This window comes from Oncorhynchus keta, chromosome 11, assembly GCF_023373465.1.
Source record: "Oncorhynchus keta strain PuntledgeMale-10-30-2019 chromosome 11, Oket_V2, whole genome shotgun sequence".
Classification (NCBI taxonomy): Eukaryota; Metazoa; Chordata; class Actinopteri; order Salmoniformes; family Salmonidae; genus Oncorhynchus; species Oncorhynchus keta.
In genome coordinates, this window is record NC_068431.1 from 24,407,124 (window position 1) to 24,430,394 (window position 23,271).

The following is a 23,271-nucleotide window of genomic DNA, read 5'->3' on the forward strand; positions in this document are numbered from 1 at the left end:
TGTAGCTAACTACTGGAACTACACACAACTCTTTTTGCAAAAACAGAAGAAGATATGGGTGAAGTAGGCAATCATTTACTTTATTTTTCAGCATCAGACCTGCCTATTTTTTACTTGAAAAATACTGTCGTTGTTTTTGTTTAATAGGCTAAATTACACATAATGTTAACCCCAAAGTTATATGTTCTTGCAATTTGTAGTCATTGACATTTCAGATTTACATATGATCATTTTTCACAAAGTAGTGTGGATGTGAACTACTTTTTGAAAATAACTTTAGTTATGTAAACTATATTTTTCTTAAGGTTAGCTTTAGTGTACCTTCTTACAGTGTAAAGTCATTGGTAGCTTGATAATCTTTTCAGATGAGCTTCCCCAACACGGATTATACTGTATATAAACATCAGGTGTTGTGTTGTGATAGAAGTGGCCTCTAACTGCTGGTCCAGGGTCAGAGCCCGTATTCATAAAGTGTCTCAGAGTAGTAGAGCTTATCTACAGTTATGTTTTTTACAATAGACCATAATGAAGAAGAGCTTGTTTCAATCCATATCGCAGAAGTTCAGCGCTATAGCGTGTTTGAAATTTAAAGGTGATGAATGCAGTCTCCACATTTCACGGTAAACCCTGTATATGTCGGTTCAATTACGAAATTACCTTTAAATATCAATTACTCTAAAGCACTGAACATCCATTATACGGATTGAATCGAGCCCTAAGACTAGATCAACACCCCTCTGGGAATCTTTATGAATAGGCCCGTGTATTTACTTATCCTCCTAATCAGCTTTAGTTGGTGTTTTTCCTTGCTACTCTCAATACCTTGCTTGGTGCATTTCAATGTACATTAATAAAATACTTGGTTGTTTGGATTTAACAGGGTGATAACACATTTTATTAAAAACATTTATAAGCATTTAATGACTTGAATAAATATGCTTATGCAGCAATTGCCACATTTTGACAAAGGTAAGCAGAACTCCCTTTCACTAAATCCACAAAATGATTAACTTGCTGTACAGTATGTAAAATGTATCTGGTGTTGAGAATGACTGAGCAGCAGTTGTCTGGTTTATTACTGTGCAAGGCAGCCACCAGGTGCTGCTATGATTAAGTCATGGGAGAGGGGAAGAATACTGAACTATCTGTTATTTTTCTCCTCCCTGTGTTTTCCGTCTGTCACTCCTACATTCTCTGTCTCTCTCTCAATTCCAAGGGCTTTATTGTCATAGGAAATATATGTTTACAAGTGAAATAGATAATAAACAAAGTGAGGAAAAAAAATATGAACCGTAAACTTTACACTCACAAAAGTTCCAAAGGAATAGAGACATTCCAAATGTCATATTATGGCTGTATACAGTGTTATAACGATGTTAAAATAGTTCAAGTATAAAAAGGAAAATAAATAAACATAAATATGGGTTTTATTTACAATTGTTTTGTTCTTCACTGGTTGCCCTTTTCTTGTGGCAACAGGTCACAAATTTGCTACTGTGGTATTCCACCCAAAAGATACTGTATGAGTTCTTTGTGGGTCTGTGTAATCTGATGAAAACGTGTGTTTCTAATATGGTTATACATTTGGCAGGAGGTTAGGAAGTGCAGCTCAGTTTCCACCTAATTTTGTAGGTAGTGTGCACATAGCCTGTCTTCTCTTGAGAACCAGGTCTGTCTATGGCGGCCTCTCTCAATGACAAGGCTATGCTCACTGAGTCTGTACATAATCAAAGCTTTCCTTAATTTTGGGTCAGTCACAGTGGTCAGGTATTCTGCCACTGTGTACTCTCTGTTTATGACCAAATACCATTCTAGTTAGCTTTTCTTAATTATTTCCAATGTGTCAAGTAATTATCTTCTTGTTTTCTCATGATTTGGTTGAGTCTAATTGTGTTGCTATCCTGGGATTCTGTGGGGTCTTTTGTGTTTGTGAACAGAGCCTCAGGACCAGCTTGCTTATGGGACTCTTCTCCAGGTTCATCTCTCTATAGGTGATAGCTTTGTTATGGAAGGTTTGGAAATCGCTTCTTTTTAGGTGATTGTAGAATTTAACAGCTATTTTCTGGATTCTGATCATTAGTGGCTTTCGGCCTAATTCTGCTCTGCATGCCATATTTGGGGTTTACTTACAACCTCATGCTCATCGCATTAGCGCAAATTAGCTCAACCGTCCCGTGGAAGGGACACCTATCTGTAGAGATCCGTAAGAGGTTGCATTTTGAATACAGTTTAATTTGAGCTTGATCTCTAGTATTGTCGAGTGTGGTACCAGATGGTGGTTTCTCTTTGTAGACCAATACACATGTCTTTCTGTGCATATACACCAATACAAATGTTGACCTGTCTGTTTGTGTATACGGTATACACCAATACACATGTTGACCTGTCTGTCTGTGTATACAGTATACACATGTTGACCTGTCTTTCTGTGTACTGTATATACACCAATACAAATGTTGACCTGTCTGTCTGTGTATACAGTATACACCAATACCCACAGTGACCTGTCTGTCTTTGCATGTACAGTGCCTTCAGAAAGTATTCATAACCCTTGACTTATTCCACATGTTGTTATGTTACAGCCTGAATTCAAAATTGATTAAATATATCTCAGCGCACGTGATGTCACCGATTGAAATGCTACTAGCATGCATAGCTAACTAGTTAGCCATTTCACACCGGATACACGCATATTCATCCACGCACGCATGTACACACACACACATGCACACACATACAGAGTGTCTATCCCCTCTTGCTGACAATGCTGTATGCTCCTCACCCCCCACACACCTGTGATCAGCACATTCAGACCTAACCAACTCCTCACCCCCCACACACCCCTGTTCAACACACGCAGACCTGACACACTTGGCTTGACCTCTTGAAAGCCGCCCTCCTCTACAACACTCCATCTTTTGAACACACACAGACACACACATGCATGCACAGACACACACATACACACACAAAAAACATACTCACACACACACACACACACTTTTCCCATGCAAAGCACAACATCAGTGAATCAGCATGTCTAGTCATGAGCATGAAGGTCCCTCGGGATGCTATGGTATGAATCACAGTAATTGCTTGTGTGTTTACAGAAAGATTGGGAGCGGTACTGTGGAATAGATTATATTTGTCATCCTTACTAAGAAGGCTGAACTTGTATGGTAATTGTTAACAATCAGAGGTGCCCAGAAGTTAAGTCATATTGACATTGTGAGTCATACCAAATCAAGGCAGAGAGTTGCTTTGGACTGCACCATTTCAACTGTATTTTACAGGCAGAAAAGACTAAAAGCAGGGCACATATTCCGATACGTCCATGCAAATAACTGAGACATTATAAAATGTTCTTTAAAAACAGCTGTATAGCATACCCAGTCACCATTTAGCATAAATAATGTGCCTGCTCTACTCTGAATAGAAACAGTGTCTTCGAGTTTGAGGGGTCACAAGTGCACAAGACTGTTTTTATTTATTTACTTTTCTGCTCTTTTGCACACCAATATCTCTACCTGTACATGACCATCTGATCATTTATCACTCCAGTGTTAATCTGCAAAATTGTATTATTCGCCTACCTCCTCATGCCTTTTGCACACATTGTATATAGACTGCCCATTTTTTCTACTGTGTTATTGACTTGCTAATTGTTTACTCCATGTGTAACTCTGTGTTGTCTGTTCACACTGCTATGCTTTATCTTGGCCAGGTCGCAGTTGCAAATGAGAACTTGTTCTCAACTAGCCTACCTGGTTAAATAAAGGTGAAATAAATAAAAATAAAGACAGCACACAGATCCAGACAGACAGAAGGGACAGGAAGTGATGCGAACGGCTGCTCAACTCTGACACAGACAGGATGACACAGAGGACAGGCGTGCTACACCAGTGAGCTCATCCCATCCTATCCTAGGACCTGGGCCTGACACCAACATCAGTGGAAAAGTGCCAGGGAGGCCAAAAACATAACACCCCCTCAACTCAGCCCTCCACTCAACACAGCTTTGGAAAGGATCCTGGCTCACATTTTTTATTACATCTGACGAGCTCTGTTCCAAATCATACAAATTGAGGATGTTGTGTGTGTTAGTGTGACTGTGATTTCTATACTGATTGCTATTCCTGGCTTGTGTTTTCATTCCAAGTGGAATCAGCTAAAAGGCATCTTCTCTGTTATCAGTGCTCATTTTAATTGCAAATGCAGAGAGCGAGTTAGTAATTAAATGGAAAATTGCAAATTAACCGATGAGTCTAAAAGATAAAGCAATTCCAATTATTGCACAGTATTTTAGGTGGCCTCTCAAGTCTCCCATCCCTCGAAGAAATGCAGTAGGCTACCTAACTGCGTTTCTAACACAACCACATTGATGTACAGGCAAATACACACAGACCTACAGAGCCTTCAGTAAGTATTCACACCCCTTGACTTTTTCCACATTGTGTTGTGTTACAGCCTGAATTTAAAATTGATTAAATTGAGATTTGTTTATCACTGGACTACACACCATAAAGTCGAAGTGGAATAATGTTTTTAGACGTTTTTACTAATTCATTAACAATGAAAAAGCTGACATTTCTTCAGTCAATAAGTATTTACTGTAATCCCTTTGTTATGGAAAGCCTAAATAAATTTCAGGAGTAAAAATTTTCTCAACAAGTCACAACAACAAGTTGCATGGACTCACTTGTGTGCAATAATAGTGTTTCACGTCATTTTTAAATGACTGCCTTGTCTCTGTACCCCACACATAGAATGAAGGTCCATCAGTCAAGCAGCGAATTTCATACACAGATTCAGCCACAAAGACCAGGGAGTTTTTCCAATGCCTCGCAAAGAAGGACACCTATTGGTAGACAAGCATGGTGAAGTTATTAATTACACTTCCGATGGTGTATCAATACACACATTCACCACAAAGATACAGGCGTCTTTCCTAACTCAGTTGCCGAATAAGAAGGAAATCGCTCAGGGATTTCACCATGAGGCCAAATGGTGACTTTAAAGCAGTTACAGAGTTTAATGGCTGTGATAGGAGAAAACTGATGATGGATCAACAACATTGTAGTTACTCCACAATACTAACCTAATTGACAGACTGAAAAAAAGGAATCCTTTAATGAATAAAAATATTCCAAAACATGCATCCTGTTTGCAACAGTTGTAAACGAGAGATTCTATTGGACAAATTCAGGGATGTTTATCCCCATGTTGTTCCGTTTTATTCTGTTTCAGAAATATTTTTCAACAGAATCGGCAGAACATTACAGTTGGCACTATGCATTGAGGCAGATAGCGTTCTCCTGGCATTTGTCCGTTGGAAGCATGATCTCTTCTCCAGAGAACGTGCTTCCTCTGCTCCAGAGTCCAATGGCGGCAAGTTTTACACAACTCCAGCCGGCGCTGGGCATTGCACACGGTTATCTTAGGCTTGGGTGCGGCGGCTCGGCCATGGAAAGCCATTTCATGAAGCTCCCAACGAACAGTTATTGTGCTGACGTTGCTGCCTGAGGCAGTTTGGAACTCGGTGGTATGTTGCAACCGAGGACTGTCACAGCAGCCTCCTGTCCAGCTCAGGTATTCGGCGTCGCCGGCCTTCTAGCTGCTGCCAAACCTGCTGCTGGAAAATGCCCTTCACTCACCAACCTCGGACTTGTCTCGTCACCATTACACACATCTGGTTCCAATCCCCACTCTATCACTGTATATATACTCCCTCTGTCATTTGTCTTTGTCGGTCATTGTAGATGTTGTGTGTTTTCCTGAGAGGAATCTCTCCTACTATTTCCTGAGTACTTTATTATTTTGCACTTTGGGTTTGGTCATGCTTTTATATATGGTGCTTTAATAAATTCAGAAGTTCTGGAACCTCCAGCAAGACAGATGCCATGGAGGTGGGCACGACGTACCGTCCCCCAGAGGAACGTATACACTGCTGTCAACAGAGTCCTGCTGCAGGGAGTCGGACCACCCCTGGAACACCGGTCCCAGAAGGAGAACCAGGCGAGGAAGCTACAGGCCGAGCACTGCTCCTGCACCTTCCCAGGTAGGCGTGGAGGTGCCTTGCTCCTCTCTGTCCACCCAGCCCGTCCTCCTTCCTGTCACCTTGCCGGACTATCCTGGCCCCCCACTGAGTCCTGCCCTAGGGGACTCAGGTTCTGCAGGCAATTTCCTAGACCGGTCAGTGGTCTTATCAGTGTCAGGGAAGGTGTCTCTCTGTGTCTCTGTGCCACCTCTGTGGAAAGTCTGGACCAGGCCACCCACGTCCCTATCCCGGAGGAATACCGGGAGCTACAGGTGGATTTTTCAAAGACTCGTGCCACGTAACTGCCCCCTTATCACCCATGGGACTGCACTATTGACCTACTGCCTGGTTCTACCCTCCCACGGAGGCACATCTACCCTCTCTCACATGCAGAGACTGAAGCCATGGAGGTCTAAGTCCAGTAGGCGCTGGCCCAAGGATTACGCCCATCGGCGGCGCCCTAGTTCCAATCCCCACTTTATCACTGTATATATACTCCCTCTGTCATACTGTATGTATTTGTCTGTCATTGTAGATGTTGCTTGTTTTCCTGGGAGGAATCTCTCCTGCTATTTCTTGAGAACTTTATTATTTTACGCTTTGGGTGTCACGTTCTTTCAAAATCGAACCCAGAAGCAGACCAGGACAAGGAGAGTAGGAAGAAGGTGAGTATTTATTTACAAGTGAATGTGAATGGGTAGATATATCCAGGTGGCGTAGGGGGCAGCGGTGGTGAGTTGATGGGAGTAAATAGGTGGATCCAATGGGGTAGCGGAATCCTCCGACGACCAGGCGGGAATGGGGTAAATGATCCGGGTGAGTAATGTTCATGGCTAACGATCCGGCAGGGAATGGTTGTCAGGTCCGGGCTTATGAAGAGGAGAGATGATGATCAGGACCAGGTGTGCAGATAGCTGATGGGATACAGGTGCGGGTAATCAGAACTCCCAACTGGCTACATTGCCCGGCAACCAGACAGGGTGCGTTCCAGGACGCCGGAAAAAACACTCCAGGACAGAACACAGGCAAAAAACAGACTCAGGAAACGGGATTCGTGACATTGGGTTTCATCCCGCTTTTATATGCGGTGCTATATACGGTGCTACGGTGGGAATTCTAGATGAAAAGCGTGCTCAAATTAAACTGCCTGCTACTCAGCCATAAAAGCTAGAATATGCATATAATTACTCGATTTGGATAGAATACACTCTGAAGTTCCTAAAACTGTTGGAATGATGTCTGTGAGTATAACAGATCTCATATGGCAGGCAAAAACCTGAGAAAAAAACAACCAGGAAGTGGGAAATCTGAGGTTTGTAGTTTTTCAACTCTTGGCCTGTCGAATACACAGTGTCTATGGGGTAATATTGCACTTCCTAAGGCTTCCACTAGATGTCAACAGTCTTTAGAACCTTGTTTGATGCTTCTACTGTGAGGTGGGGGCGAATGAGAGGTGAATGAGTCAGAGGTCTGCCAGAGAGCCACGAGCTCAGTCTTGCGCGTTCACGTGATATTAGCTCTTTTCCATTGCATTTCTACAGACAAAGGAATTCTCCGGTTGGAACATTATTGAAGATTTATGTTAAAAACATCCTAAAGATTGATTCTATACATCGTTTGACATGTTTCTACGGACTGTAACAAACTTTTTGACTTTTCGTCTGCTCCTAGTGATCGCGTGTCGTGAGTTTAGATTGTGTACTGAACAAGCGAACAAGGTATTTGGACATAAATGATGGACATTATCGAACAAAACAAACATTTATTGTGGAACTGGGATTCCTGGGAGTGCATTCTGATAAATCATCAAAGGTAAGTGAATATTTATAATGCTATTTCTGACTTCTGTTACCTCCACAACATGGCGGATATCTGCATGGCTTGTTGTTGTGTCTGGGCGCTGTACTCAGATTATTGCATGTTGTGCTTTTTCCGAAATATTTTTTTGAAATCTGACACAGCGGTTGCATTAAGGAGAAGTGGATCTAAAATCCCATGCATAACAGTTGTATCTTTTAGCAATGTTTATTATGAGTATTTCTGTAAATTGACGTGGCTCTCTGCAAAATCACCAATGTAAACTCAGATTTTTGGATATAAATATTAACTTTACCGAACAAAACATACATGTATTGTGTAACATGAAGTCCTATGAGTGTCATTTGATGAAGATCATCAAAGGTTAGTGATTAATTTTATCTATATTTCTGCTTTTTGTGACTCCTCTCTTTGGCCCGAAAAATGGCCTGCAGTTTCACTGGCTGTTGACGAGGTGGGACGTAGCGTCCCACATACCCTAGAGAGGTTTAGAAATTCAGTAGTTCTAAATCTGCGACTGCCTCCTTCTCTCTACACTTGTGACAAGAACAGACAATTTTACGCGATACGCGCTTCAGCACTCGGTGATCCTGTTCTGCTCGCTTGTGTGGCCTACCACTTCGCAGCTGAGCTGTTGTTGCTGCTTGTAGTTTCCACTTCACAAAAACAGCACTTATTTTTTGATGTTTTGCATCATTGAGTGCTGAAGTCATTTCCTGTCACATGTTGTGGACTTGTTTACGTACTGCTGTGCGTTTTGTTGCTATTGTTACATTGCTACCTGCCAACATTACGGTTTTTACTTTTTAATTAACATTTTATGTATATTTTTTTGTTTTTTCCCCCCTCACTCGACTTTTTTCATTAAACTTTTTCACCCCAGACGTTTTATCTGGACATGGTTTTACAGGACCTTCACCAGCCGAAGATAAGTAGTAGCATTAACATTATGCCTTCTAATTGCAGTCAACCAAGGATTATCAAAAGCCGTGCTATAAATTCTCAGACAACCCAAAGATTCCTAGATGCCCTTCCAGACTCCCTCTGCCTACCCAAGGACGTCAGAGTACAACAATCGGTTAACCACCTAACTGAGGAACTTAATTTAACCTTGCGTAATACCCTAGATGCAGTCGCACCCCTAAAAACAAAAACATTTGTCATAAGAAACTAGCTCCCTGGTATACAGAAAATACCCGAGCCCTGAAGCAAGCTTCCAGAAAATTGGAACGGAAATGGCGCTACACCAAACTGGAAGTCTTCTGATTAGTTTGGAAAGACAGTACCGTGCAGTATCGAAGAGCCCTCACTGCTGGTCGATCATGCTACTTATTTGAGGAGAATAACAAAAATCCTAGATTTAATTTTGATACTGTCACAAAGCTAACTAAAAAGTAGCATTCCCCAAGAGAAGATGGCTTTCACTTCAGCAATAATACATTCATGAACATCTTTGACGAAAATCATCATTAGAAATAAAATCCTCTTTAAATCTGCGTATTTCGTCAATGCTCAGTTGTCCTGAGTCTGCGCAACACTGCCAGAACCTAGAATCAAGGGAGACACTCAAGTTTTTTAATACTATATCTCTTGACACATTGATGAAAGTTGTCATGGCATGTAAACCTTCAAACTGCAGACTGGACCCTATTCCAACTAAACTACTGAAAGTGTTGCTTCCTCTGCTTGACCCTCCTATGTTGAACATAATAAATGGCTCCAGATCCCCCGGGTGTGTACCAAACTCACTAAAAGTGGCAGTAATAAAGCCTCTCTTGAAAAAGCGAAACCTTGACCCAGAAAATATTTTAAAAACTATCGGCCTATATCAAATCTCCCATTCCTCTCAAAAAAAATTGAAAAAGCTGTCTGCCTTCCTGAAGACTAACAATGTATACACAACGCTTCAGTCTGGTTTTAGACCCCATCATAGCACTGAGACTGCACTCGTGAAGGTGGTAAATGACCTTTTAATGGTGTCAGACCAAGGCTCTGCATCTGTCCTCGTGCTCCTAGACCTTAGTGCTGCTTTTGATACCATCAATAACCACATTCTTTTGGAGAGATTGTAAACCCAAAATGGTCTACACGGACAGGTTCTGGCCTGGATTAGATCTTATCTGTCGGAAAGATATCACTTTGATGGTTTGTCCTCTGACAAATCAACTGTAAATGTTGGTGTTCCTCAAGGTTCCGTTTTAGGGCCTCTAATGTTTTCACTATATATTTTACCTCTTGGTGATGTCATTCAGAAACATAATGTTAACTTTCACTGCTATGTGGATGATACACAGCTGTGAATTTTGAGGAAATATGTTGAAGCCCCAAAATTGCCCTCCCTGGAAGCCTGTGTTTCAGACATTAGGAAGTCGATGGCGGCAAATGTTGTACTTTTAAACTCGGACAAAACATAGATGCTAGTTCTTGGTCCCAAGAAACAAAGAGATATTCTGTTGGATCTGACAATTAATCTTGATGGATGTACAGTCATCTCAAATAAAACTGTAAAGGACCTCGGGCGTTACTCTGGACCCTGATCCCTCTTTTGACGAACATATCAAGACTGTTTCAAGGACAGCTTTTTCCATCTATGTAACATTTCAAAAATCTGAAACTTTCTGTTCAAAAATGTATCCATGCTTTTGTCGCTTCTAGATTAGACTACTGCAATGCTCTACTTTCCGGCTACCCGGATAAAGCACTAAATAAACTTCAGTTAGTGCTAAACACGGCTGCAAGAATATTGACTAGAACCAAAACATTTGATCATATTACTCCGGTGCTAGCCTCTCCTGTTCAGGCTAGGGCTGAGTTAAAGGTTTTATTGCTAACTTACAAAGCATTACATGGGCTTGCTCCTATCTATCTTTCCGATTTGGTCCTGCTGTACATACCTATACATATGCTACAGTCACAAGACACAGGCCTGGTTATTGTGCCTAGAATTTCTAAGCAAACAGCTGGAAACAGGGCTTTCTCTTATAGAGTTTCATTTTTATGCAATGGTCTGCCTATCCATGTGAGAGACGCAGACTCAGTCTCAACCTTTAAGTCTTTATTGAAGACTCATCTCTTCAGTAGGTCCTATGATTGAGTGTAGTCTGGCCCAGGGGTGTGAAGGTGAATGGAAAGGCACTGGAGCGATGAACCACCCTTGCTGTCTCTGCCTGGCTGGTTCCCCTCTCTCCACTGGGATTCTCTGCCTCTAACCCTATTATGGGGGCTGAGTCACTGGGATACTGGTCCTCTTCCATGCCATCCCTGGGAGGGATGTGTCACTTGAGTGGGTTGAGTCTCTGACATGATCTTACTGTCCGGATTGGCACCGCCCTCGGGTTCGTGCCGTGGGGAAGAACTTTGCGGGCTACACTCGGCCTTGTCTCAGGGTAGTAAATTGGTGGTTGAAGATATCCCTCTAGTGGTGTGGGGGCTGTGTTTGGTCAAGTGGGTGGGGTTATATCCTACCTGGTTGGCCCATGTCCGGGGGTACAGTCGGACGGGGCCACAGTGTCTCCCGACCCCTCCTGTCTCAGCCTCCAGTAATTATGCTGCAATAGTTTGTGTTGGGGGCTAGGGTCAGACTGTTATATCTGGAGTATTTCTCCAGTCTTATACGGTGTCCTGTGTGAATTTAAGTATGCTCCCTCTAATTCTCTCTCTCTCTCACTTTCTCTATTTCTTTCTCCCTCTCTCTCTCACGCGCGTTCTCTTTCTCTTCTCTCAGAGGACATGAGCCCGAGGACCATGCCTCAGGAATACGTGGCCTGATGACTCCTTGCTGTCCCCAGTCCACCTGGTCGTGCTGCTGCTCCAGTTTCAACTGTTCTGCCTGTGGCTATGGAACCCTGACCTGTTCACCCGAAGTGCTACCTTGTCCCGGACCTGCTGTTCTTGACTCGATCTCTCTCCCACATCTGCTGTCTCAAACTCTGAATGATCGGCTATGAAAAGCCAACTGACATTCACTCCTGGGGTGCTGACCTGTTGCACACTCTACAACCACTGTGATTATTATTACTTGACCCTGCTGGTCATCAATGAATGTTTTAACTTCTTGGCCATGTACTGTTATAATCTCCACCCGTCACAGCCAGAAGAGGACTGGCCACCCCTCAGAGCTTGGTTCCTCTCTAGGTTTCTTTCTAGGTTTCTGCCTTCCTAGGGAGTTTTTCGTAGCCACTGTGCTTTTACATCTGCATTGCTTGCTGTTTGGGGTTTTAGGCTGGGTTTCTGTATAGCTCTTTGGGACATCGGCTGATGTAAAAGGCCTTTATAAATACATTTGCTGTAGCAGGGCAGAAATTTGACGAACTGCCACGTTGAAAGTCATTGAGCTCTCCAGTAAGGCCATTCTACTGCCAATGTTTGTCAATGGAGATTGATATATACGGCTGTGATTATAATTGAAGAGAATTCTCTTAGTAGATAATGCGGTCGGCATTTGATTGTAAGGAATTCTAGGTCAGGTGATCAAAAGGACTTGAGGTCCTGTATGTTGTTATGATCACAGCACGACTCATTAATCATAAGGCATACACCCCCCCAGTGGGCGATGTGCCCGGAGCCTGACCAGAAGACCGCCCTGCGGTGACGTTGTTTTTGGACGTCTGCTGGGATCCGATCCATTGTCCTGGATGGTGGACCAAACAGAAGATCCGCTTCGGGAAAGTTGTATTCCTGGTCGTAATGTTGGTAAGTAGACGTTGCTCTTATATCCAATAGTTCCTCCCGGCTGTATGTAATAAGACTTAAGATTTCCTGGGGTAACAGTGTAAGAAATAATACATAAAAAACTAAAGGTTCCTAACGAAGCGTGGCGGCCATCTCTGTCGGTGCCGGATGTGAAAGACAGAAACTAAAACAGGAAAATCTCGTGCTCAGGTCTGTTCAACGCTGGTCCGACCAATCTGATTCCACACTTCAAGATTGATTCGATCACGTGGACTGGGATATGTTCCGGATAGCGTTGGGCAACAAAATTGATGTATACGCTGATTCGGTGAGCGAGTTTATTAGCAAGATGATGTTGTACCCACGGCGACTACTAAAACCTTTCCCAACCAGAAACCGTGGATTGATGGCAGCATTTGCGCAAAATTGAAAGTGCGAAACACTGCTTTTAATCATGGCAAGGCGACCGGAAACATGACCAAATACAAACAGTGTAGCTATTCCCTCCGCAAGGCAGTCAAACAAGCTAAGCGTCAGTATAGACACAAAGTAGAGTCACAATTCAATGGCTCAGACACGAGAGGCATGTGGCAGGGTCTACAGTCAATCACGCACTAGAAAAATAAAACCAGCCCCATCGCGGAAACCGATGTCTTCCTCCCAGACAAACTAAACAACTCCTTTGCTCGCTTTAAGGACAATACAGTGCCACTGTCACAGCCCGCCACCAAAACCAGCGGGCTCTCCTTCACCGCAGCCAACGTGAATAAAACATTTAAACGTGTTAACCCTCGCAAGGCTGCCGGCCCAGACGGCATCCCTAGCCGCGTCATCAGAGCATGCACAGACCAGCTGGCTGGTGTGTTTACGGACGTATTCAAACAATACCTATCCCAGTCTGCTGTTCCCACATGCTTCAAGAGGGCCACCATTGTTCCTGTTTTCAATAAAGCTAAGGTAACTGAGCTAGGTCCACAGATGACGCAATCGCAATCACACTGCACACTGCCGTAACCCACCTGGACAAGAGGAATACCTATGTAAGAATGCTGTTCATCGACTACAACTCAGCATTTAACACCATAGTACCCTCCAAACTCGTCATTAAGCTCGTGCCTGGGTCGCAACCCCGCCCTGTGCAACTGGGTCCTGGACTTTCTGACAGGCCTCCCCCAGGTGGTGAAGGTAGGAAAAAACATCTCCACCCCGCTGATCCTCAACACTGGGACCCCACAAGGGTGCGTTCTCAGCCCTCTCCTGTACTCCCTGTTCACCCATGACTGTGTGGCCATGCACGCCTCCAACTCAATAATCAAGTTTGCAGACGACACTACAGCTTGATTACCAACAACGACGAGACAGCCTACAGGGAGGAGGTGAGGGCCCTCGGAGTGTGGTGTCAGGAAAATAACCTTACACTCAACGTAAACAAAACAAAGGAGATGAATGTGGACTTCAGGAAACAGCAGAGGGAGCAGCCCCATATCCACATCAACGGGACAGTAGTGGAGAAGGTAGTAAGTTTTAAGTTCCTCGGCGTACACATCATGGACAAACTGAAATGGTCCACCCACACAGACAGTGTGGTGAAGAAGGCGCAGCAGCGCCTCTTCAACCTCAGGAGGCTGAAGAAATTTGGCTTGTCACCAAAAACACTCACAAACTTCTACAGATGCACAATCGAGAGCATCCTGTCGGGCTGTATCTCCACCTGGTACGCCAACTGCTCCGCCCACAACTGTAAGGCACTCCAGAGGGTAGTGAGGTCTGCACAACGCATCACCGGGGGCAAACTACCTGCCCTCCAGGACACCTACACCGCCCGATGTCACAGGAAGGCCAAAAATATCATCAAGGACAACAACCACCCGAGCCACTGCCTGGTCACCCCGCTATCATCCATAAGGCGAGGTCAGTACAGGCGCATCAAAGCTGGGACCGAGAGACTGAAAAACAGCTTCTTTCTCAAGGCCATCAGACTGTTAAACAGCCATCAATAACATTGAGTGGCTGCTGCCAACATACTGACTCAAATCTCTAGCCACTTTAATTATAAAAAATTGGATGTAATAAATGTATCAATAGTCACTTTAAACAATACCACTTTATATAATGTTTACATACCCTACATTACTCATCTCATATGTATATACTGTACTCTATACCATCTACTGCATCTTGCTTATGCCATTCGGCCATCGCTCTTCCATATATTTATATGTACATATTCTTATTCATTCCATTACACTCGTGTGTATTTAAAAAAAATATATATATATATTTCACCTTTATTTAACCAGGTAGGCTAGTTGAGAACAAGTTTCATTTGCAACTGCGACCTGGCCAAGATAAAGCATAGCAGTGTGAACAGACAACACAGAGTTACACATGGAGTAAACAATTAGCAAGTCAATAACACAGTAGAAAAAAGGGAGTCTATATACATTGTGTGCAAAAGGCATGAGGAGGTCGGCGAATAATTACAATTTTGCAGATTAACACTGGAGTGCATTTATACGGAGACTTGATTACACACAGGTGGATTGTATTTATCATCATTAGTCATTTAGGTCAACATTGGATCATTCAGAGATCCTCACTGAACTTCTGGAGAGAGTTTGCTGCACTGAAAGTAAAGGGGCTGAATAATTTTGCACGCCCAATTTTTCAGTTTTTGATTTGTTAAAAAAGTTTGAAATATCCAATAAATGTCGTTCCACTTCATGATTGTGTCCCACTTGTTGATTCTTCACAAAAAAATACAGTTTTATATCTTTATGTTTGAAGCCTGAAATGTGGCAAAAGGTCGCAAAGTTCAAGGGGGCCGAATACTTTCGCAAGGCACTGTATTTAATCCATTTTGAATTCAGGCTGTAACACAACAAAATGTGGACTAAGTAAAGGGGTATGAACACTTTCTGAAGGCACTGTACATACACACAAACACAGACACACAAACACAAACAGTGTCACGTTCTGACCTTAGTTCCTTTGTGATGTCTTTGTTTTAGTATGGTCAGGGCGTGAGTTGGCTGGGCAGTCTGTTCTTTTTTCTATGATTTGGTATTTCTGTGTTTGTCCTGGTATGGTTCTCAATCAGAGACAGCTGTCAATCGTTGTCCCTGATTGAGAACCCTACTTAGGTAGCCTGTTTTCACCCTTTCAGTTTAATTTTGTTCTCTTGTTGGTTTTTGTATTTGTGTTCTGAGTTCTATTAAAGAATATGAACGTTTACCACGCTGCGCATTGGTTCTCACCTTTCACCACAGACAACCGTTACACACAGGAGGACAACAAAGGGCCAATTAATATCAGGACCTGTATTTTTATGGAGTTGAAATATAACACCCAAATAGACAACAAAACTAGCCTGGTAGAATGGTAGGGACAAAATACCCCTGTCCCAAAGCAGCACTGATCAGTGCCTGTCAATTATTGCAATAGAAGACCAAATACTAACTGGACCAACTAAGAGGAAAATGGCTACACCATAAACCACAACATATGTGCCAGTTGGTTGAGAACCCAATTGTCACGGTTTTCTAATGGTGAAGGAGAGTCGGACCAAACTGCAGCGTGTATATTGTGATCCATGTTTAATCACACAAACATAACACAAATCCAAACCACAATGAAAACCGAAACAGCCTAAACTGGTGCAAACTAACACAGAATAAGGACGTCAAGACAATCACCCACAATACAACCAAAGAATATGGCTGCCTAAATATGGCTCCCAATCAAAGACAACGATAAACACCTGCCTCTGATTGAGAACCACTTCAGACAGCCATAGACTCTCCTAGAACACCCCACTAAGCTACAATCCCACTAAGCTACACACCACATACAAAAACCCATGTCACACCCTGGCCTGACCAAATACATAAAGAAAAACACAAAATACTTCGACCAGGGCGTGACACCAATGTCCGAAAGATTTTTGCATTTAACAAAGAGCACCCCTCAAATATTATAGAATGCACAATGCATATCAATGGAGAATTTCCTGTAGTCAATGCAAAAATACAAAGGCAAGCATAAAAAGAATCATAAAAAGTCATAATATTATTCAATAAACATCAAAGGCTTTTCTAAATTTGGAGGAGCGTGGCTGCAAAGGGTGACAATTGTACTATTTAATCAGATTCAGGGAAGTGTATAATATTACTGTAAAGACCACTCCTTTTTCAAATTCAATTTTCCAACCAGGTTAATTTCTATTATGAGCCATAAAATCGGCCGACATCATATTGACTCAAAGCCAGTCAGTGGCTGAATCCCAATTTGACACCATTTACCCCTAGTATAGATATGAAATCCATATCTGGTCGAATTTGATGCGATTGAGTCCTATACCATCCACACTTGACCTGATAGTACATTGGGAGCCATAACCATCCCATATCTGCTTTGTGATCAGATGATAGTTTTGGAATGTGTTTAAATGTCACACAGTCAGCTCACTGTCAAATCTAACAAATGCTCTACTACGTGACCTGATACAGTATGTCCATATTTGACATCATAATAGCCCTGATACACCCTAGACCACCACATCGTCAAATGAAATGTTAATCAAATCAAACAGTCGAATCCACCATGTGTTGTGTGTGTGTGTGCGTGCGTGTGCATGTGTGTATGTGTTGGAGTGTCAGTGTAAGTATGTGTGAGTGTGTGGGTAGAGTCCATTGTGTGTGCATAGAGTGCAAAAAGGTTCAATGCAGATAGTCTGGGTAGCTATTTGGTTAATTCTTATGGCTTGGGGGTAGAAGCTATTCATGGTCCTGTTGGTTCCAGACTTAGCCTCATGGTCATAACCTTTATTTGTTTTCAGGTAATCAGGGAATTTGGGGAATTTTGTTTAAGTGTAAGCTGTATAAGAATATGACTCAATTCCTTGAGGTAAGCACAAATCTACAAGTGATTAAACTTTTACCAATCCAACCATTTCAGGTTAGTGGTTACTTTTCGGAGGCATTCGAACAGGGGGATGTCTAGCTATTTGGCCAACCAGGTATCACAGGTTGACTTGAGAGTTGATGTTTGTCCACCTTCTTCCAAATGTCTATGGATGAAATTAAGTTAAACACCAGTTTTTGACATTAAAGTTGAGATACTGTTACCAAAAACACTTGAGTCGGACTGGGGTTTTCAAATTCCGTTATGTTATGGGATACGTTTTAAAACAGGTTTACGTTTAGGAATGAATTCCGAGAAGTTAAGGGTTGGTTTAGGAAAGGCTTGAAACAGAAGAAAAAAAGAATGCCTAGCACTTGGATTGAACACAGAACCCTCGGCACCGGAGCGCTCCACCATCCCTGTCAACAATGCACGAGCAAGCCGCCAGCTTACTTGAAGGTAATAGGGCTCAGAGTTGCCCCTAGTGGCTGGTTTTGAAGGCAATTGTAGAGCTTCTATGGACCTGGATGGATGTCTAACTTCGGCTTCAAACTAGAGTGATCTCCCTGATGTGGCAGGAACTTTGGGTTCGATCGCTGAGCCTTCCCACCAGGGGCTTCGTGCTCCTTGAGAGCCCTGGCTGAGGAAAGGCTAAAGATGTCATCGATAATTCTCGACACGAACCCGGGCAGCAATCGTTAGCTCGTCTGATAACAGTGGCTAATTTATACAAGCGTCTAGGGAGTCCAGGCTATTGATGAGGCTGGCTGGGGAGGGGGAAAGCACCGTGGTGTCTAGCTGCTCATGTAGCTGACCACCTCCGAATCTCTCAGATTCTGTTTCTTACTCAATGTGACTGAAAACAGATACACATAGCCATGTATGTCACACTCTCTTTCACACTCTCAGTCACACTCTATCTTTCTCTCTCTCTTTTTCTCTAACACATACACACACACACACACACACACACACACACACACACACACACACACACACACACACACATAGACACACAAATACACATTCTTATTCCTCTTTTGCTAATACTAGGCCCGGATTCTACCAAATGTGAGTTACAGTATTTAAACAATTAACTCCCACACCAAAAACAAACAGTCAGAAGAAGTGTTAGTAAAAAAATAGTGGGAATGTTTGAAGTTGAAAGACATCTCCATTGATGTGTCTGACACACAGTGATTCGGCGCTCTTGAACAGTGCTCAGCTAGGTTTCCCAGCAAACAGAAAACAGGTGATGCCTGCAGTCAAGGGGATGTGGTCAGATGAGTGTTTACAGCACACACTTCATCCAAATACTCTTTGGCTCTACGAAAAAGGCTGGGAAGGAATTAAGGAAACCATGTGTTGGAGGATGTTGCGTGAGTCCTTCCAACACACACATACTGAGAAACTATCAACAGCACAACACAGACTTACTTCAAGATCGATCCCACATATGATTGTTTCATGCTGCACAATGCCAGACTCTGATGTCAAGAAGAACATGTTGGAATGTGGCAGTTTAAAAGGGATTTTGAAGTTAGTGTGCCATGCTCCGATTTCAACTACGCATTCAGGATCATAAAGGAGAAAACCACTCTGCGAGACAACCACCACAACATTTGTTTGAGCCAAAGGGTGCCATTTCAGAAACTGAAATCCCCCCCCCCCCTTTTCCCATTTGAGTTTCCTGGTGACGGAGATGAATAACATTTGTATCGGAGGTCACACCTAGCCCAAATATCATGCATCGTAATGTCCTGAGTTATAGCAATAGCACAGATGAAGAAATAAATGAGGTATTCTGAATATGGGTATCCAATCACTGCTCATTCGTAGGGGTAGATTTGCAATGCAAAGGGAAGAGAAGGGGAGGCCTTGGTGGGTATTCAACATGTTAGAGGGAAGGCCTTGGCAGGTGGTAATGATGGGTACCACACACACACAAACACACATACACCACACCGTAGAGCCCGAGGCGGGTGGGCTCAACAGTGGTCCTCTGGCCACATGGCCCCAGGCTAGGAAGAGGCTCACACATCACAGGGCCCAGCCTTCTTCTCCCAATCCACCTCATTAACCTGGCCAAGCAGCAGGTAGAACCACCTCAACCAGCACCTCTACCCGCCGCCCACGCTCCTCTCTATCCATAACTATACTCATCAACCTCTCCTAGTCTTCTTACTTAGCATTCATCCTACTATCCTTCACACAGACATAATCCCTGGCTGTGTATTTCCGCTTTCCATGTTATCTGTTATTTGTAGCTTGTGAGTTGTGGAAACACTTTGTTGTTTTTATGTATTTTTGTTTTGTTGCTTTTTGCACGTAGCACACTTTTCTGCGTGCTACGTGTTGCTAGTCCTATGTTATATATACATGCTCTGCATGTGCTCACTGCTATTTTGTTATTGTAATTGTTTTTAATAACTTTCCCAGGGACTGTGGTTTAAACTTTTACTGAAAAGTTGATAAACGTCCCTGTAAATATTTTTAAATATACTCAAACACAAACACAGAAACATACACAAAAACATACACAGACAAACACGCACACCTCAATTGGGATGGTTTCGATGCTGTGGCTTGGTGAAGGCCACTCATAGACATTGTTATAGACATAAGTTCAGCAGAGGTCACTGCACAGATACTCCTGAGGGAAAGACTCTGTTGCGGATTGATTTATAGTGAGAATACCATCGTTTTGATTTGTTTTTGCTTTAAATGGTGATATTGTGCCGATCAATTAACTATGTCTGAAAAGTTTGCAAAGTGTCCATTGAATTTTGGGAATGTTGAGCAGATGAGATGTAGACGGTGTTTGTGTGCGTCTATAAGTTGTTGTAAGTGTGCATAAATGCATTTATAAGTCTGGTGACTCACAGAAAGTGTTTCTGAATGTTTACTCCTCACTCTTTCATACAAACCAGTCAAAAGGACCTTATTTAGTAGATTTTGTGATAATGTCCTTCATATATTTAAATGTGCCAAATAAACATACATAACACACTACCATTTCCCAGGAGTACAGGAGTGTTGAACACACACAGCTTTTTCCATCCACATTCAACCGCATCAGTCGCCCAATCTGACTACAATTCATGATTTATTTGTTTTTATGCAAATTGTTGTTTGGATATTACAGATTACAGTATCACAACAGGCCGTCATTGTAAATAACAACTTGTTCTTTAACATTTAATGGGGAATGGAATTATTTTATATTCCTGGGTGGGGTGGGGGGGGAGTTGACAGAGACAGAGACGTTGGGCTGGAGGGAATGGGGAGTTGGGGGTGTAGGCCCAAATCTATTTTTTATTTATTTTTTATATACTGTACAATTGTATTATTACAAAATAAACTAATAAAAAGAGCAATAAATGAGTTCCAAATCTCTGCTAATAACTGCACATTTTCAGTTTTCCCCTCCCCACTCAGACCACCCCCAGACAGTCCTAGCAAAATTCTTGCTTGAGACATTGCCATTTGCTAAGAAGCTATTTTTGTTCCATTTTTTTATTGAAACAATCACAGTAAGGTATTTAATTGTTACTCAGAAATGATTTTATATTTAGATTTAAAAAATGGCTGCAATGGATCTTTAAAAAGGTTTGCCACAGTTTTTTGACAGATAGGTCAAATGTGTATTTGTTTCTTCAGCGGCAAAGCTTATGGAGAGAATATCATTAAATATTGATATACTGTATCTAGCAGGTGAACTATGGTATGAGAACAATGTAATTCCAGAGCTCTGTTGATGACACTAATCAAAATAGCCTGATTATTTTAGAAAAGATTGCCATTTTCAATCAGACTTCCTGTGCTCTGTCTGTCAGAACAAAATAAATACATGCATTAGCCAGCCTAATAACGACTAATCTAATTGGTGTTCATTGTGCATTGACATTATTTTCCAGGTGAACTGGAAAACATTCAGTATAGCCTATTTCCCTTTCTGTTTGAAACTCTAAAGCACTAAGGCTTCTTCCTTGTATTTGTAGGCAATTGCTTTTCCCCCCCTCCCTTGCTCCCTCAAATACTTTCAGATCCAGTCAAACTTTGATGGACTTCCATTTGGAGACCTTCATTGCATCCTCCTACACACCACAAAACGTTTATTCTGTGCGTTGTACTAAGTCGTCTCTTGATGTTATTAGTCCAATGCAGGGCAGGGCAGAGCAGATGAGAGCAAGCAGCGTATCGCACAGTTGACACACAATAGTTTTATTTCCTATTTGAGCTGATAAAAATTGGGATATTGAAGGCTGAAATTGTGCCTGAAATTGGAACTCCTGAGCTTGGCGAGAGGAGAGTAATCTTCAAGAGTTTGCTGTCGTCTAATGGTTTCCGCTGCCCTCTCTCTCTTCTTCTTCCATTCTCATGTTCACCAGCGATACGCCGATGGGAACATTGTGTTGCTTATCTGCTATTGCATCTGCAAGGCCTTTTTAAAATGGATACTTCCTTATCGGTGGACGTGTGAGTGAGTGAGGTCTGTGTCACTCCGGTTAAACTTTAGGTTGTGGTTGTGGTACATGATTTCCACTGAGGATTTACCCAGGTGTTTTACCCTGTTTCCATCTACATAGGCCGGCACCCGTGTTTAACTGGGCCATGGTTCTGGCAGACCTGCTCCTGAGAGGGAGAGGCGAATCGGGAGGGTTTATTCCACCCAAAACCTGTCCACGTTAAGCAGATCATTAATTATTAAACAAGTGAGGAGTTTTTGTATGGGGGCAATAAAAGTGTTGAATTTAGTCAATATGTTGGTAGAACCAGGACGAAAGTAACACTTTGTTTTTTTCCTAATTACTCAGAGATCGATAAAGCTAGATTCACCATATTTTAAGACAAACAACTTACATGTATATACTGTATGTCCTCTAACATTAGCAACTGTCATTTCATTTCTAGGGTAAATTAGTTTAAATTAAATAGACAAAGAACTGAACTAACGCAACATTACTCGTGTACCTACCAGCAGTAACACAGCCTTGGGATGGAAGTAACAGCTGGCAAGAAGTGCACAATATCAGTCTTATCTCCATGTTTCTGGTTTGTAATGCTCATTACTTTCAACAAATGTACTATCAGACATAATTTCATGTTTGTGTCGATTTGAATAATTAATGCTGTAGGTTCGTAGTTTATGAAAATAACCCATGCGTCAACATCGCAATGTTCCACAACCACAATATTTTGGACTTACAATATTAATCTGACTAAATGGATCACATAATAGCTATATTAACCATCATTTGCTCATCTCACTTTAATGGGAATGTAGTAGGAGATGTTGTTAACCATTTTTAATGACTGTTCATGCTTAGCTCTACCAATCAGGTGTGCTCCAGCTGTTCTTGTCATGCGCGCTCCTCATGTCTTGATAGAATAAACGTCATTATTCTCTTCACAAATGACAAACTCATCATGCTTATCACGTTTCCATGGCTTGACATAAGGTAATTGACCACCAGAATCATGACGATATATGTGTTTAACCACTAACCTGTCAATAAAAGCTTAGCATGTGAGAAGCTGATCCATCAAATCAATTGATTAAGGCATGATTCTAATGATGTCATATCCACTTTTCAAACATTCAGCTACTTGTTGATATTTTTCTAACATTATAAAAGTTTTAGCCTGTGCTTAAACATATTTTTATTTTTATTCCAGTTCATGAGTTTACATTGTTTTACTTTCGTCCCACCCATCTCTCATGTAACTACTCCCAGCTAAAACCCAAGACAAGCTAGTTAGCATGACACTTGAAACTTATTATTTAGTCACTAGATGGATTAAGAAAATGACATAATGTATGTTTCGAACATTAAACAACT

At 42.1% G+C, this 23,271-nt stretch overlaps 1 protein-coding gene across 1 annotated transcript in view; it reads right to left on the reverse strand.

Moving 5' to 3' along the window:
- Nucleotides 1–23,271, reverse strand: part of LOC118389962 (uncharacterized) — a 143,549-nt gene that overhangs the window by 70,616 nt on the left and 49,662 nt on the right. The gene's annotated exons all lie outside the window — the stretch shown is intronic.